Below are 14,953 nucleotides of genomic sequence, written 5' to 3'. Positions count from 1 at the left end.
TCCCTTCCCAGAAGATTGCACTACTGAGGACATCACTGAAGATACAGCCTGGGGAGAGTAGTGGGTTTGCCCCAACCACAAGGGTGTAAGCAGAGAGGGAAAGAGAGAGAGAGTAGACCACATCCTGGCCCATCATCACAAGGATGACACTCCTGCTTAGAGCAGCTAAGGCAAAGAGAGGACTGTTTGGCTGTCCCCACCATGAGACAGGATGTCTCCTTCAAGACCCACAGCACTGCAGGGGACAGCACTAGAGACACAGTTTGGGAATTGTGCCCAGTCTGACCCTCCCCACACTGGGGCAAAACAAGAAGGGTGAGCAACAGAGCAGCAAGGGGAGTAAAGTATCAAAGTCACCAAGGAATCCCAAAAATAGACTTCAGACTAGGAGGGTAGGGCTTGGCCCTTCATCAGACTCGATCGGAAAACATAAATCATAAGGGTCAGCAGACAGACCTGGAACTACTTATAGGCCGTTTTCTTCTTCTTCTTTTTCATTTCTATCTGATTAAGATAGGCAAGATCCTGAGGAAAAAATAATGGGACTGATGATTTTGGCGGGATGGGGAGATGGAGGAAAGGGAGAGGGGACCCAAAAAACCCAGAGACAAGGGAACAACAGGAGATCCAAATCTACGGTGAGGAAGGCGTAGAATGCCTGGTGGAGTTCGATCAAGGGAAATGTAGCTGAGAGAAATTATTGAGAGCTGAATGAAGGTCAAACAATAGTGGGACAGTAGGACAGTAAAAAAATATATGGAGGAAACAGCTAGGAGGCAAAAGACATTTACAGAGGTATAAATATAGGCATATACATATGTAAATATATAATATATAACAATAATGATATAGACCTCTGTACATATATTTATATGTTAATTCTTAAGAAATAAGACAGACATTGTGCCTCTATTCAAGTACTCCCTCAAAGCAAGAATATTTTGTTCTAATAACCTGACATTCTGTGACACTCATCTTCCCAATAGGATCACGGAAGACAAAATGGGTACATAAGCAATTGTGGTGAAGAAAGTTAGTGGTGCCAAGCTATTAAAATATATAAAGCATCTGGGGTCTTAAAGGCTTAAAGTTAGCAAGCATCCATCTAGCAGGGAAGCAACCAAGCACCCATGGAAGAAGCACACCAGCCTGTGTGATCTCAAGGTGTCGACGGGATCATGTATCAGGTTTCAGAAAACCCCAAACCAATCATATCAATGGGAACAAAGGGGTTGGAATTGAGGCCCAAAGCTCATATCTCTAATTTATTTTTTATTTATACAAAATTTGATTTATAAAAACAAAACAACATCCTAGTCCAGTCCAGGTCAAGTCCATAAGTCTGACAGTAGCCCATATGTCTGATACTAGTCTATAAATTCCTCTTCAGACTCATGCAACACATGAAATGATGCCGCGCGCAGGAAGATCACAGGCCTGTGGGTGGAAAGTCTTGTGGATCCAATGATGGTGGATGCATTTCCAGAGTTCTGGCTGCCACAGTGTGGCTCTATGTGGCTAGTCAATAGGAAGGGGAAGCAGAGAGAGAATGTTTCCCACTTCCAGGAAGGAAGAGAGGAATTCTGATGAGAAAGCCATGCCCACAAGGAGGCATCAGTCAGGCTGTGACCTGATTGACAGTTTAGACTCCACCGCTAAACCTATTTATCAAGTTGACAGGAAATTATGCAACTACCATATCTATTATGATCTTTTCTTTCCTACTCTCTTTCTAACGACCTTATGTTTTCTCCATAGATGATGTTTTTGATGTCATCTCACAGCTCCTCAGGTCTTCTGTTATTAGTGTTTAATGCAGCAAGTCTCTTTTTTGTTTGTTTGTTTTATCATTTTAATGAGGGCTCTTACAGCTTTTATAACACTCCATACGTGAATTGTATCAAGCATATTTGTACATGTATTGCCATCATTATTTCCAAAACATTTTCTACTTGAGCCCTTAGTATAAGCTCCTCTTTTTGTCCCTCCCTCCTACACCCTCCCACCCTCATAAATCCTTGATCAAATATATAGTGTCGTTATTATTTCTTACACTATATGTTTTCTCTCTTCACCCATATTTCTGTTATTCGTCTCCTTTGAGGGGGGCAGCTACATATCCAACCTTGTAATGGGTTCCCCCTTTCTCCCCCTTCCTCCTCCCAAACCATCCTCCTACCCTCATGATATCACTACTCCTACTACTGTTCCTGAGGGGTTTATCTGTCCTGCATTCCATGTGTTGATAGCTCTTATTTGTACCAATGTGTGTTCTCCGGTCTAGCCAGATTTGTAAGGTAGTGGGGACTGGGGGTGAGGGGTGGGGAGGAAGCATTCAGGAACTAGAGGAATGATGTCTGTTTCATTGGTGCTATACTGCACCTTGGTCAAATCATCCCTTCCTTATAAAGTTTCTGTGGCAGGATATCCAATTATCTACAGATGGGCTTTTGGTCTCCACTCCAAACCCCCTCATTCACATCAATATAGTTGTTTGCTTTGGATCTTTTAATACCTGATACCCGTTCCTGTAGACACCTCATGATCACACAGGCTGGTGTGCTTCTTCCATGTGGGCCTATTTGCTTCCCTGCTGGATGGCTGCTTGTTTAACTTCAAGCGTTTAAGACCCCAGACTCTATATCTTTTAACAGCCAGGCACCATCCGCTCTCTCTACTACATAGCAAATCTGTTATTGAGATGTACTTGAAACTCCAGGGGGAATCTGGAAATCTTCAAGTCCATATTTTGGCTCTCATAAACTTCAACCTGAATTTACTTATGAGCAATTAATGGTCTGTTTCACAGTCAGATCCTGACCTCTTTTTAGCTGCTGATATTGAGCTTGTGCATCCTCTCTTCCCACAGATGTCAATCTGATTTCTGTGTATTCCATCTGGAGACAGCCACACATATAGACCCTTTTGTGTTGTTTAAAAGGGATACTTGCGATGAAGATGTTGTTGGTCTTGCAAAATTCTATCATAGTTTCTATCATAGTTTCCAATTACTGTTCCTTCCTCTTTGTTTCCAACTTTGGCATCCCAATCACCAATAACTGAATGCATCTTGATTGTGACTTTGATCAATTTCAGATTGAAGATGTTGGTAGAATTCTCCAATTTCTGCATCACTAGTTTTCGTAGTTGGTGCGTAAGTTTGAAGACTAGTTGTATTGATTGAATTTCCCTGTAAGTGGATAGATATTATTCTATCACAGACAACTTTGTGCTTCAAGATAGATTCTGAAATGTCCTTTTTTATGATGAATGCAATGCCATTCCCCTTGATTATGTCTTTCCCAGCACGGAAATCACAAGACTTTTCTGATTCAAAATGGCCCATACCAGACCATTTCAACTCACGATTGCCTAAAATATTGATCTTTATGTACTCCATTTCCTTTTTAATGACTTCTAATTTTCCTGGATCCTTACTTTATACTTCGGCACTTCTGGGTGGATTTCAAACAGCAACTTTTCAGGAGGTAGCTAAGTGCTTAACAGTGGGCTCTCTTCTGTGTCTCATCTCCATCCCACTCATTGCTATCGAGTTGATTCTGACTCACAGTGATCCTATATAGGCTTTCTGAAGCTTTGCAAAATTTTATGGGAGCAGGCAGCCTCGTCTTTCTTCTGTGGGGCAGCTGGTGGGTTTGAACAGTCCAGCACTGACCTTACTGTGCCACCAGGGCTCCTGGCACCCAAAGAAGCTACTGTCTGTCTGTCTGTGTGTGATTCAAACAGTTTGTGGAAACGTTCCATCTGTCGTTTAGTTCCATTTCCCAAGAACTTTTCAAGTACCCTCAAGTTATTTATGTGTGCATGTGTGTGAACATATATATGTATTATTTTACTAGGGGCTCTTACAGCTCTTATCACAATCCATAGAGATGTCAGTTTTGTCAAATGCATCTGTACATATGTTGTCATCATCTTTTTCAAAACATTTTCTTTCTACTTGAGCCCCTGGCATCAGTTCATGTCTCCTTGATATTTATAAATTATTCTTATTTTTACCATCTTACACCAACTGCTGTCTCATTTCATTCACTTTTCTGCTGTCCGTCCCCCTGGGATGAGGGCCGTTGATCATTGTGGTTGGTTCCCCCTTACTCTCCCCCCCAATCCTTACCCTCCTAGTATTGCTGCTCCCCTTATTTGTACTGAGGGGCTTATCTGTTCTGGATACTCTGTGTTTCGAGCTCTTATCTGTACCAGTGTACATATTCTGGTCTAGCCGGATTTGTAAGATAGAATTGGGCTCATGGTCGTGGGAGGATGGGGAGGACACATTAAAGAACCAGAGGAAGGTTGTGTGTTTCATAGGTGCTATACTGCACTGACTGGCTCTTCCTTGTGGCTGTTCTGACACAGTAGTTCAATTGACTATCAATGGGCTTTGTATCTCCACTCTGATCTCCCCCTCATTCCCATTGATGTGTTTTTTGCTTGTTTTGTTTTTGGTCTTTGATGCCTGATACCTGATCCCATGGAGACCTCATGATCACACAGGGTGGTGTGTGTGCTTTTGCTGTGTGGGCTTTGTTGCCTCTCAGCTAGATGGTTGCTTGTTTATCATGTGCGTGAATATTTATACAAATGTGGGGTAAGTAAAAAACATTGCCACCTGGGCTCTGGTTCAAACATGCCCAGGTTTATTCCAAAACAAAACACGTTTAAACATGTCTTTGTGGTCAGTGGAGGGCTGTAGACAAGTTCTCTCAGTGACACACAGGTCTGAGATTTGTTAGAGTGCATCCAAAAGAAAAGATACTTTTTTGTGCAATAGAAAACACCCCCTAACCCCCAAACAAACAAATAAGCAAACAAACAAACAAAACCCAGTTTTGAAGTCAGAGTGAATAGCACTCAAGGAGACCTCTTCCTAAATCACCGAAGCTTTGAAGCAAGTCTCCAGGAACGTTACTCACATAAAGCAACACTGTTTAGACAAACAAAGCACTTTCATGGAAGGTTGGAAAGACCTCAACGATGAGTCAAGGGAGAGATGATGAAGGTCAGATTCAACAGATGAATACACTGTCGCCAGAATCCAGAAACAGGTGGATGAAGACCACAGAATTACCATCGATGCAATAACTGCCCCACCTGGGATCTCACATGGTTTGGCTGTTTCCATTTTAAGCCAACATCTTGGCCTCAGCAAGCTTTTGGCTTCTCCAGATGAAATACGTGGAATCAAATACACAAATATCAAGCTGACTACATCGGTGGGAAGAGACAATGAAGAAGCTCAATGTCAGCAGGTTTTAGTTAAGACCAGGCCAGCGTCGACTGTGGACCAGTCCATCTGTGGATGCCAAGAGCACCGTGCAAAGATCAGCTGGCTTAACAAGCTGATCTTTCCAACAGCTTTGTAAGCGAGATTGAAGCCAATGAAGATGATTTTATGGAATGAATCGTGGGTGTGGATGGATATTGGACTCATCACTATGATCCAGACAGCAAGGTTCAAGGCAAACAGTGGCTTCTGCGAGGGCCTGCTGGGACAGTTCAATCAAGGCAGAGGGATCATCTCAGAAGGTTATGGCAGCTGCTGCATGGGATTTCAGAAGAGTGATCTTGGTAGATATTCTCAAATGACACAGGACAATCCTGGGGGCTATTAGGATATAGTTTTAAGAACACTGAAAATTGCATGGGGTGAGAGAAAGGACAGGGAAATTGTGCTGAGGTACCCCCATCATGAGAGTGCACCTGCTCATTCTTCCAGGGTAGCAGAGCTGTCCTACGAGAGTTTCCTGGGAAGCCTTACAACATCCCCCCTTTAGCCCAGATGTTGTCCATTTAAGCTTCTTTCTATGCCACAAACTCAGCAACATTGAAAAGGAACATCATTTGAGGCCCTTGGGAGGCCCAAACTGTCCTTTTAACACGGTGTAAATTGAAGTGTGCAGAATTCTTGGCAGGAAGGGCGAGAGGCAGACAAAAGTGCCTTCAGAAGAGCATAGACTTAGACGGAGGTGAGGTGGAGAAATAATAGTTTCACATTTTGATATTTTTGTTTAATAAAAGTTTTCACAATTTTGTAACAATACTTTTTTTTTTTGCTTACCCCTCATGTGTCTATATTGGAAACAAAGATGAAGGAACAGAAGCTGGAAAATATGGCCTCGGGGATGGAAATGAACCTGAAGATCATAGGATAGAATTTGACAAGAACAATGACCTCTTCATAGCGAATACCCTTTCAACAGCACAAATGACGGCTGCACACGTGGATTTCTCCAGATGAAATTCACAGAAATAAAATACACAGAAATCCTACATCTGTGGGAAGAAACAATGGAGAAGCTCAATACAGGCAGTTAAAAGCAGGACCGGACCACCTGTGGAATGGACCATCAGTTTCTCAAATGAATGTTCGGGTTGAAGCTGGAGATAATTAAAACAAATCTATGAAAGCCAAATTATGATCTTGAGCCTATCCTACCTAAATTTCCAGAACATCTCAAGAACAGATTTGATGTATTGAACATTAGAGAGAGAAGACCTGATGAACTGTGGAATGACAGCAAGAGCATCATTTATGAAGAAAGCAAAAGATCATTAAAAAGACAGGAAGAAAAGATCCAAGTGGATGTCAGAAGAGACTCTGAAACCTGTTTCTAATTATAGTCACTAAGCAACACAGAAGAAATGATGAAGTAAAGATCTGAACAGAAAATTACAAAGGGTAGTTTGAGAAGACAAAGTCAAATATTATAATGAAATGTGCAATGACCTAGAGTCAGAAAACCAAAAAAGGAAGGACATGCTCAGCATATCTTAAACTGAAGGAACTAAAGAAAGAAGTCAAGCCTCAGGTTACAATATTGAAAGATTCTATGGTCAAAATATTGAATGATACAGGAAGCACCAGGAGAAGATGGAAAGACTACCAGAGTCAGTGTACCAAAAAGAACCAGCGGACATCCCACTATTTTAGGAGGTAGCATGTGGGCAAGAACCAATGGTGCTGAAGGAAGAAGTTCAAGCTTCACTGAAAGCATTAGCCAAGAGCTAGGCTCCACCCACCAAGGTATTTCAATAAGCTGCTGAAGCACTGGAAGCACTTATTTGTCAACGTAAGAAATTTGGAAGATAGCTATATGGCCAACTGACTGGAATTGATCCACAGTTGTACCCATTCCAACGAAGATGACTCAACAGGAATGTGCAAGCAACATCACTAATATCACATGCAAATAAACTTTTGCTGAAGGTCCTCCCACAATGGTTTCAGAAACGCATTTACAGGAAGCTGCCAGAAATCCAGGCCAGATTCATGGTGGAGCAAGGCCAATCATTGCTGTCAGGTGGATTTTGGCTGAAAACAAAAAATACAGAAAGATATTTATTTGGGTTTTGTTGACGATTTCAAGGCATTCAGCTGTGTGGATCCTAACAAACTCTGGCTAACTTTAGGAAGAATGGTCGTTCGCGCACACTTCATGGTGCTCATGCAGAATCTGTGCATGGATCAAGAGGCGTGATGTGAACAGAACAGGGAATACTGCCTTTTTAAAATCAAGGAAGGTGTGCATCAAGGTTGTATCCTCTCACCCCTTTCATTCAATCTTATGCAGAGCACATCATCAGAGAAACTGGATTATATGATGAAGAACTTGGCATCAGTATTGGAGGAAGTTCTATGAACAACCTGCTGTATACCGTTGACACAATTTTGCTTGCTCACAGTGAGGAGGACTTGATGCACTTGTTGATGAATTTGAACGAGTGCAGCCTTCAGTATGAATTGCAACTCAATGTAAAGAAGACCCAAATCCTTACAATGGACTCAGAGGTAACATCATGATAAATAGAGAAAAGATTTAAGTTGTCAAAGATTTTGTCTTGCTTGGATCCACACCCAGTGCTTAGGAAGCAGCAGTCAAAAGGCCAAGAAAAACCACATTGCATTGGGTAAATCTACTGCAGAAGACCTCTTTCAGGTGTTGAATAGCAAGGCTATTACTTTGAGGACTAAGCTGCACCCAACTCAAGCCATGGTATTTTCAATCGCCTCATACACGTGTGAAAGTTGGACACTGAATCCAGAAGACAGAAGAAAAATGGATTGATTTGAATCATGGTGCTGGAGAAGAATATTGAAAGCACCATGGACTGCTAAAAGAACACACAGGTCCGTCTTGAGAGAAGGACAGTCACAATGCTCCTTAAAAGCAAGGATGGCAAGACTACATCTCATGTATTTTTCACATGTAGTCAGGAGAGTCCAATCGCTGGCAGAGGATGTTGTAGTTAGATGATTTATGTCAATTAGCTCTTTCTAGGGGTGGAGTCAAACTTGTTTCAGGTCACAGCCTGATGCTGTGTCCTTGTGGGTGTGACCTTGTTTTACATGGGACCTTGCGGCCAACTCTGTCTCTCTCTCCCCGCCCCCACCCTGCCTTCCTGCTTGCTGGCCACCCTGAAAGCTGCAGGGACCCTGCCAGGTTCCCAGTGACCTTGGATCCACTCAACTCTGCACTCACCAGCCTGTGATCTTCCTGCAGTCTCTATCATTGTATGTGGCTATATGAGTCTGAAGAGGGACTTAGGGATTAGTATAGGACTTATGGACTTGAGTTGGACTGGGCAGGGACCCTTTGTTGATATATAATTGCTACTTGATATAGAGCTCTTTTTCATACCTAGATGACTGTCAGTGGAGTTGTTTCTCTGGTCAACCCAGCCTAACACACGTGGTAAATGGAGAGGCAGAGAAAAAGAGGACATCTGTAGCATGATTGATTCACACAGTGACTGCAACAATAGGCTCAAGCAAAGAACAATTGTGAGGATTTCTAAACAATGCTGAAAACATTCTGCTCACCAATTTGTGTGTGTTTCTGTAAAATAAATAAAAGGTTTAATTCCAGCTCCATTTTTTAATCCATCCAATTGGAAGGGAAAAAAAATACTAGTTGCCTGTCAAACCTTCTGATGAATGAACATTCATTTATCTGGGCTGTGTTCCCAGACTTCTTATGCCTGATACAGATCGAACTGTCTCCCAAATCACATATGATAAATCCCAACCCCTATTCTTGTGGACAGGAGTCCAGGTGGCACAGTAGGTAAGCCTCTAACGCAAAATTCAGCAGTTTGAACTGACACGCCATTACACAGAGGAAAGATATGTCTGTGTATTTCCACAACAGGCTTTTTAAAAAAATCCTTTTATTGTGAGCTCTTATAAATATCATAACATTCCATAGTTCCATCACCTGAAGAAGTATTTTTAAATTGCTATCACAATCAGTTTCAAAACATTTTCTTTTTCTTGAACTCTTTGATATCAGCTCCTCTTTATCCCCTCCCAGTCCCACCCTGCCACCCAGGAATTCTTATTTATTTATTGCCATATCTTACACATTCAATATGTCCATTTACATACAATTCTGTTGTCTGATCCCATTGAGTGGGGTTATACAATCATCCATGTTTCCAGCTCCCTATCCACCCCCCATTCTCAGCCCTCGCTCCCGTACCCTCACAGGGCCATTACTCCTGTTACTGTTTCCAAAGGGTTATCTATCTTTGCTTTCATGTACCAAACAATTTTATATGTACAAATGAACAAATGCAAACTGAACATGATTAATGAGGTAAAATGAATAATAACCATAACAGTAAGGGGACGATATGTTAAAGAACTAGAAGATGGTTATGTGGTTCATCAGTGCTTTCCTGCACAATGACTTTATCATCCCTCTGTGTGGCTCTTCTGGGAGGAACTGTCTAATTATCTTACTGGGCCCCTTCACACTGATTTTGGTTGCTTGTTTTTGAACTTCTGATACCTTTTCTGGTTGACACCTCATGATCGTACAGGCTGATGTGCTTCTTCCATGTAGGCTTTGTTGCTTCTCTGCTAGATGACACCTTGTTTAACGACAAGTCTTTAAGACCACAGGCACTATATCTATTAATAGCCTGACACTATCAGCTTTCTTCAGCACATTTGTTTATACACCCATTTTCTCTTCAACAATTGTGTCAGGAAAGTGAGTATCATACAATGCCACATTGTTAGAACAAACCATTCATGTACTGAGGTAAGGTTTAGGTAGAAGCTCAAAGTCCATCTGCTTCTTTGTTGTATTGGCAAATTTATATGCGCACACATATTTTTCATATATACATATAAACAAATTTACATACATAGATATACTATTTTCCTTCTTTCCTCTTTTTGGTTTTTTCCCTCCTGCTCCACTACCAAGTTTGCCCGTCACACAACAGTTCAGAGGTCTGCAAACCCTCTGGGTCAGGTTGCCTCAGTCATAGAAAAGACTGTGAGTCCGAATCTGTCCTATGGCAAAAGAATATGTCACTCACTCACTCACTCACTCACTCACTCACTCACTCACTCACTCACTCAATCTCACTCGCACGCACGCATGCACTCTCTCACTCTCACTCACTTACTGTCACTCTCTCACACACTCTCACACTCACTCACTCACACTCACTCATTCTCACTCACTCACACTCTCACCAGTCACTCACTCACTCACACTCACTCATTCTCTCACTCTCTCTCTCTCACTCACTCACTCACTCTCATTCACTCATTCTCACTCACTCACTCACACTCTCACCAGTCACTCACTCACTCACTCACTCACCAACTCACTCACTCATACTCACTCACTCACTCACTCACACACTCTCACCACTCACTCACTCACACTCACTCATTCTCTCACTCACTCACTCACTCACTCACTCACTCACTCACACACTCTCACCAGTCACTCACTCACTCACTCACTCTCACTCATTCTCACTCACTCACACACTCTCACCAGTCACTCACTCACTCACTCTCACTCATTCTCACTCACTCACTCACACACTCTCACCAGTCACTCACTCACTCACTCACCAACTCACTCATACTCACTCACTCACTCACTCACTCATTCTTACTCTCACTCTCTCTCATGCACTCTCACCAGTCACTCACTCACACTCACTCACTCACTCACTCATCCACTCACTCACATTCACTCACTCACTCACCCACTCTCTCACACTCACTCACTCTCTCACTCACTCACACACTCTCTCACTCACACTCACTCACGCACTCACTCACACACCCTCACATTCACTCACACGCACTCACTCTCACACTCACTCACACTCACTCACTCACTCACTCACTCACACACCCTCACACTCACTCACACATTCACTCACACTCACGCACTCCCTCTCACACACTCACACTCATTCATGTACTCACACTCACTCACTCTCACACTCACTCACTCTCTCACACTCACTCTCACACTCACTCTCTCACACTCACTCACTCACTCACTCATTCACAGTGATCCTACTGATTCCAACTCATAGTGCCCCTGTAGAACTGCCCTTGTGGGTTTCTTAAACTTTAACTTTTTACAGGGTTAGAGCCACAGAGTTCACCTGAGGAGCAGGTGGTTGTTTTGAATGGCTGACATTGTGGTTAGCAAACCAACATGTAACCTACTATGCCACCAGGGCTCCTAAAGGTTGTATATAGAAGTAAATTTAGAATGATCACTAGATACAATGTAAATAGTCAAAGAATCAGTAGCATCTCTTTTAATAACTTCCCACCCAGAAGCTGAGATAAAAAAGGAAACCCATTTATAGTAACAACCAACCGTTACCCAAGAATAAACTGACAAGGAGAGAGAACCATCTCAGTGAGGAAGACGACATGCATTTATGGAAGGGCCAAAGCGAGGACTGTGCAGCAGAGGGATCAAGGCCCCAGGTGGGCAATGGAACCTAACACAGCCGTCAGCGTTTCCTAAAATAATCCACACGTTTGATGCAACTCCACAGAGAATCTAAGAGGAGCAATGGGGGGATCTTGAAAGTTTCTATTTCAATCTGAAAGAGGTGAAAACCACCACAACAAACCCCAAAGCTGATGATTGCCAAGGGATTTTGGAAACAGAATAATAGGAAGGAAAGAACAAACAGGCATGCAGCTGCGTGATAAAGCAGCACTAATTAGTAGCTTTGGGAAGAAAATGAACAAATAGACCCGGAGAAGAGAAGAGAACTCAGGAATAAACTCATGCACATGTAGGACTTCAGTGTTTGATAAATGGGTCATTTCTGTCAGCAAAGAAGGACAGAGCCTTGATAAGTGGCAGTGGGACAGCAGTACTATCATTAAAGTCAATGTCAGCAGTTCACCTACACCACAGGCACCTTAGAAGAAAATCCTGGTGATTTACTTCCGCAAGGCCAGCCAAATAAACCACTACGGATGGAGCACAGCTCTACCCTGGTACCCATGGGGTCACCTTGAGCTGGAATTGACTCCACGACAGCTGTTTGCTTCTAATGTGAAAAATAGCAACGTAGAAGAAAAGGGGGGTGACGGGATAGAATAGGCTTGGTGTCAACTTGGCCGGGTCAGAGTTCTCAGTAGTTTGGCCGTTAAGGCCTAGTAATCCGTTGTGGTGTTTGCTGGTGTTTCATTGACTATGCAAAGGCATCTGACTGTGTGGACCATACTAAACAGTGGATCACCTGGAGAAGAATGGGCATTTTGAAACACCTCCTGTGCTCATTTGGAACTTGTACATGGATCAAGAGGCAGTGGTGAAAACAGAACAAGGGAATACTGCATGGTTTAAAATCAGGAAAGGTGTGTGTCAGGGTTATATCCTATCACCATACTTATTCAATTTACATGATGAGAAAATCATCAGAGAAACTGAATTATATAAAAAAGAGTACAGCATCAGGATCAGAGGAAGACTTATTAACAACATGTGATATACAGATGACACAGCCTTGCTTGCTGAAAGTGCTTGAGGCACTTGTTGATGAAGATGAAGGAGTGCAGCCTTCACTATGGATGACAACTCAGTGTAAGGAAGACCAAAATCCTCACAACTGGATCAATAGGTAACATCGTGACAAGTGGATAAAATGTTGGAATTGTCAAAGTTTTGGTCTTACTTGGATCCACAATCAACGCTCATGGGAGCAGCAGTGAAGAGATCAAAAGATGTATTGCATTGGGTAAATCTGCATCACAAGGTATTGAAGAGCAAAGATGTCACCTTGAGGAATAAGGTGTGCAAGATCCAAGTCATGGTATTCTCCATGCACCTCACATGCATGTGAAAGATGGACATTGAATAAGGAAGACCATAGAAGTATGGATACATTTTAATTGCACTGGAGAAGAATATTGAAAGTGTCACGGACTGCTAAAAGGACAAACTGGTCTGTGTTGAAAGAAGTAAGACCGGAGTGCTCATTAGAGGCAAGGATGGTAAGACTTGTTCTTCTTACATACTTTGGACATATTTTCAGGAGAGACCAGTCCCCGGAGAAGGGCATCGTGTTTGTTAAAGTGAAAGGCCCTCAACAAGATGGGTGGACACAGTGGCTGCATCAATGGGCTCAGGCACAGGACATTGTGAGGATGTAGCAGGACCATGCAGTGTTTCATTTATTTGTATAGGGTCACAAGTCGATGGCACCTAACAACAACAATCCCTCATGATGTAGCCCAACGCAATGTAATCAACTCCGTAGTGAGATTTGCAATGAGCAGCCAACGAGTTGTAAGAAGATTAGGATGGAGCACAAGCCCCTTACTTGGGGGACAGTTCTGATGCAATTGAAAGGAAACTTCCTTGGGGGTATGGCCTAATTCCTATAAGAAGAGGCTGTGACAAGCTTGATTTCTTCTTGCTGGATCTAGATTTTGCCACTGTCTCATTGGCTTCTGGTTTTTTTAAACTTGAATCACACTAGCTCACCCTCCTGACTGTCGATCTTGGGAGCCGTCAGCAGCCTGCTATCTGACCTACTGACCTTGCATTCATTGGACTGAAGCCCTAAGCCTGACCTGCTGACCTTGGACTCATCCACCTCTGCATCCACCAGCCTGTGCCTCCCTGTTTTGTTTTCTTCCTTCCAGGTTCATCAGCTCCCAGCACCTAAGCCAGTCAAGAGAAGCCTCCACCTTAACAAGTGACCTGAACCAAACTAAGCTTAGCGGCTTCTACAATGTGGAAGTCATTTGCCTCCTCTGACCACTTCTATTTTGAACTGGAATTCTCAGACCAGTGTCACTGAGTGCCATGGTCAACATGACCTGGCCACGTTGTGTCTGCCATCTGGCTGCATGCTGATCCTTTGTCCAATTTATCCTTTGTTCCCTTTCTTCTTACCGCCTTTTGGTGTGACTGAATATTGATTTCACGAATTCCATTGTCTCTTTTCCTGGCCTATTATCTGTATTTATTTTCTTATTTATGGTTGTTCAAGATTACTTTATGCACTTTTAGCTTCAAACTGACTGCCATCAAATAACTTTAGGCCACTTCACGTTCTATGTGAAAGCTGTGTTGCCGTATAGTTTCATGTCACTGGATAGATAGGTGTCCCAGTTAATAGAAGGGTCAGTCAGCTGTCCTTCACTCTGACAACTAGGGGTATTCAGGAAATGCAGCAGTTCATGGGTGCTCTAAAAACTTGGAGAGTTGACACAATAGGCTTTTGCATTTTGGAAAAGCATTGTTCAGTTGTCCCCTTCCCTTGGGCCAGAGCTACACTACTGTCCTCACAGGGATGCCTTAACTGTCCCCATTTGGCCGGACCAATCCATAAAGGGAAATCATGGTCCAACAAGGGCCGGCCTCTTCTTGAGGGTCGTGTCTGCTGGCTGTCAGTTTGAGGTGATGGAGTGGCTCTACAGTGACATTTAAGGACTGTGTTATTGGGCGGTAGAGGAAGGCACACACTGTGAGGAAAACCACAAACGCCATGAGGGACCGTTGGAAGCTCTTTTAGTTCTAACAGTTCTAGTTCGTCCAGGCCTAATGAGGAGCGGACTTTTCCTGAGGCTAAGTACGCTGCTTTGTGTGTGTGTGTGTCTTCACTAAGCATTGTAGCTGTTTTTCATTTAGCA

The sequence above is a fragment of the Tenrec ecaudatus genome, chromosome 9, assembly GCF_050624435.1.
Source record: "Tenrec ecaudatus isolate mTenEca1 chromosome 9, mTenEca1.hap1, whole genome shotgun sequence".
Classification (NCBI taxonomy): Eukaryota; Metazoa; Chordata; class Mammalia; order Afrosoricida; family Tenrecidae; genus Tenrec; species Tenrec ecaudatus.
This window is presented reverse-complemented; position numbering follows the sequence as displayed.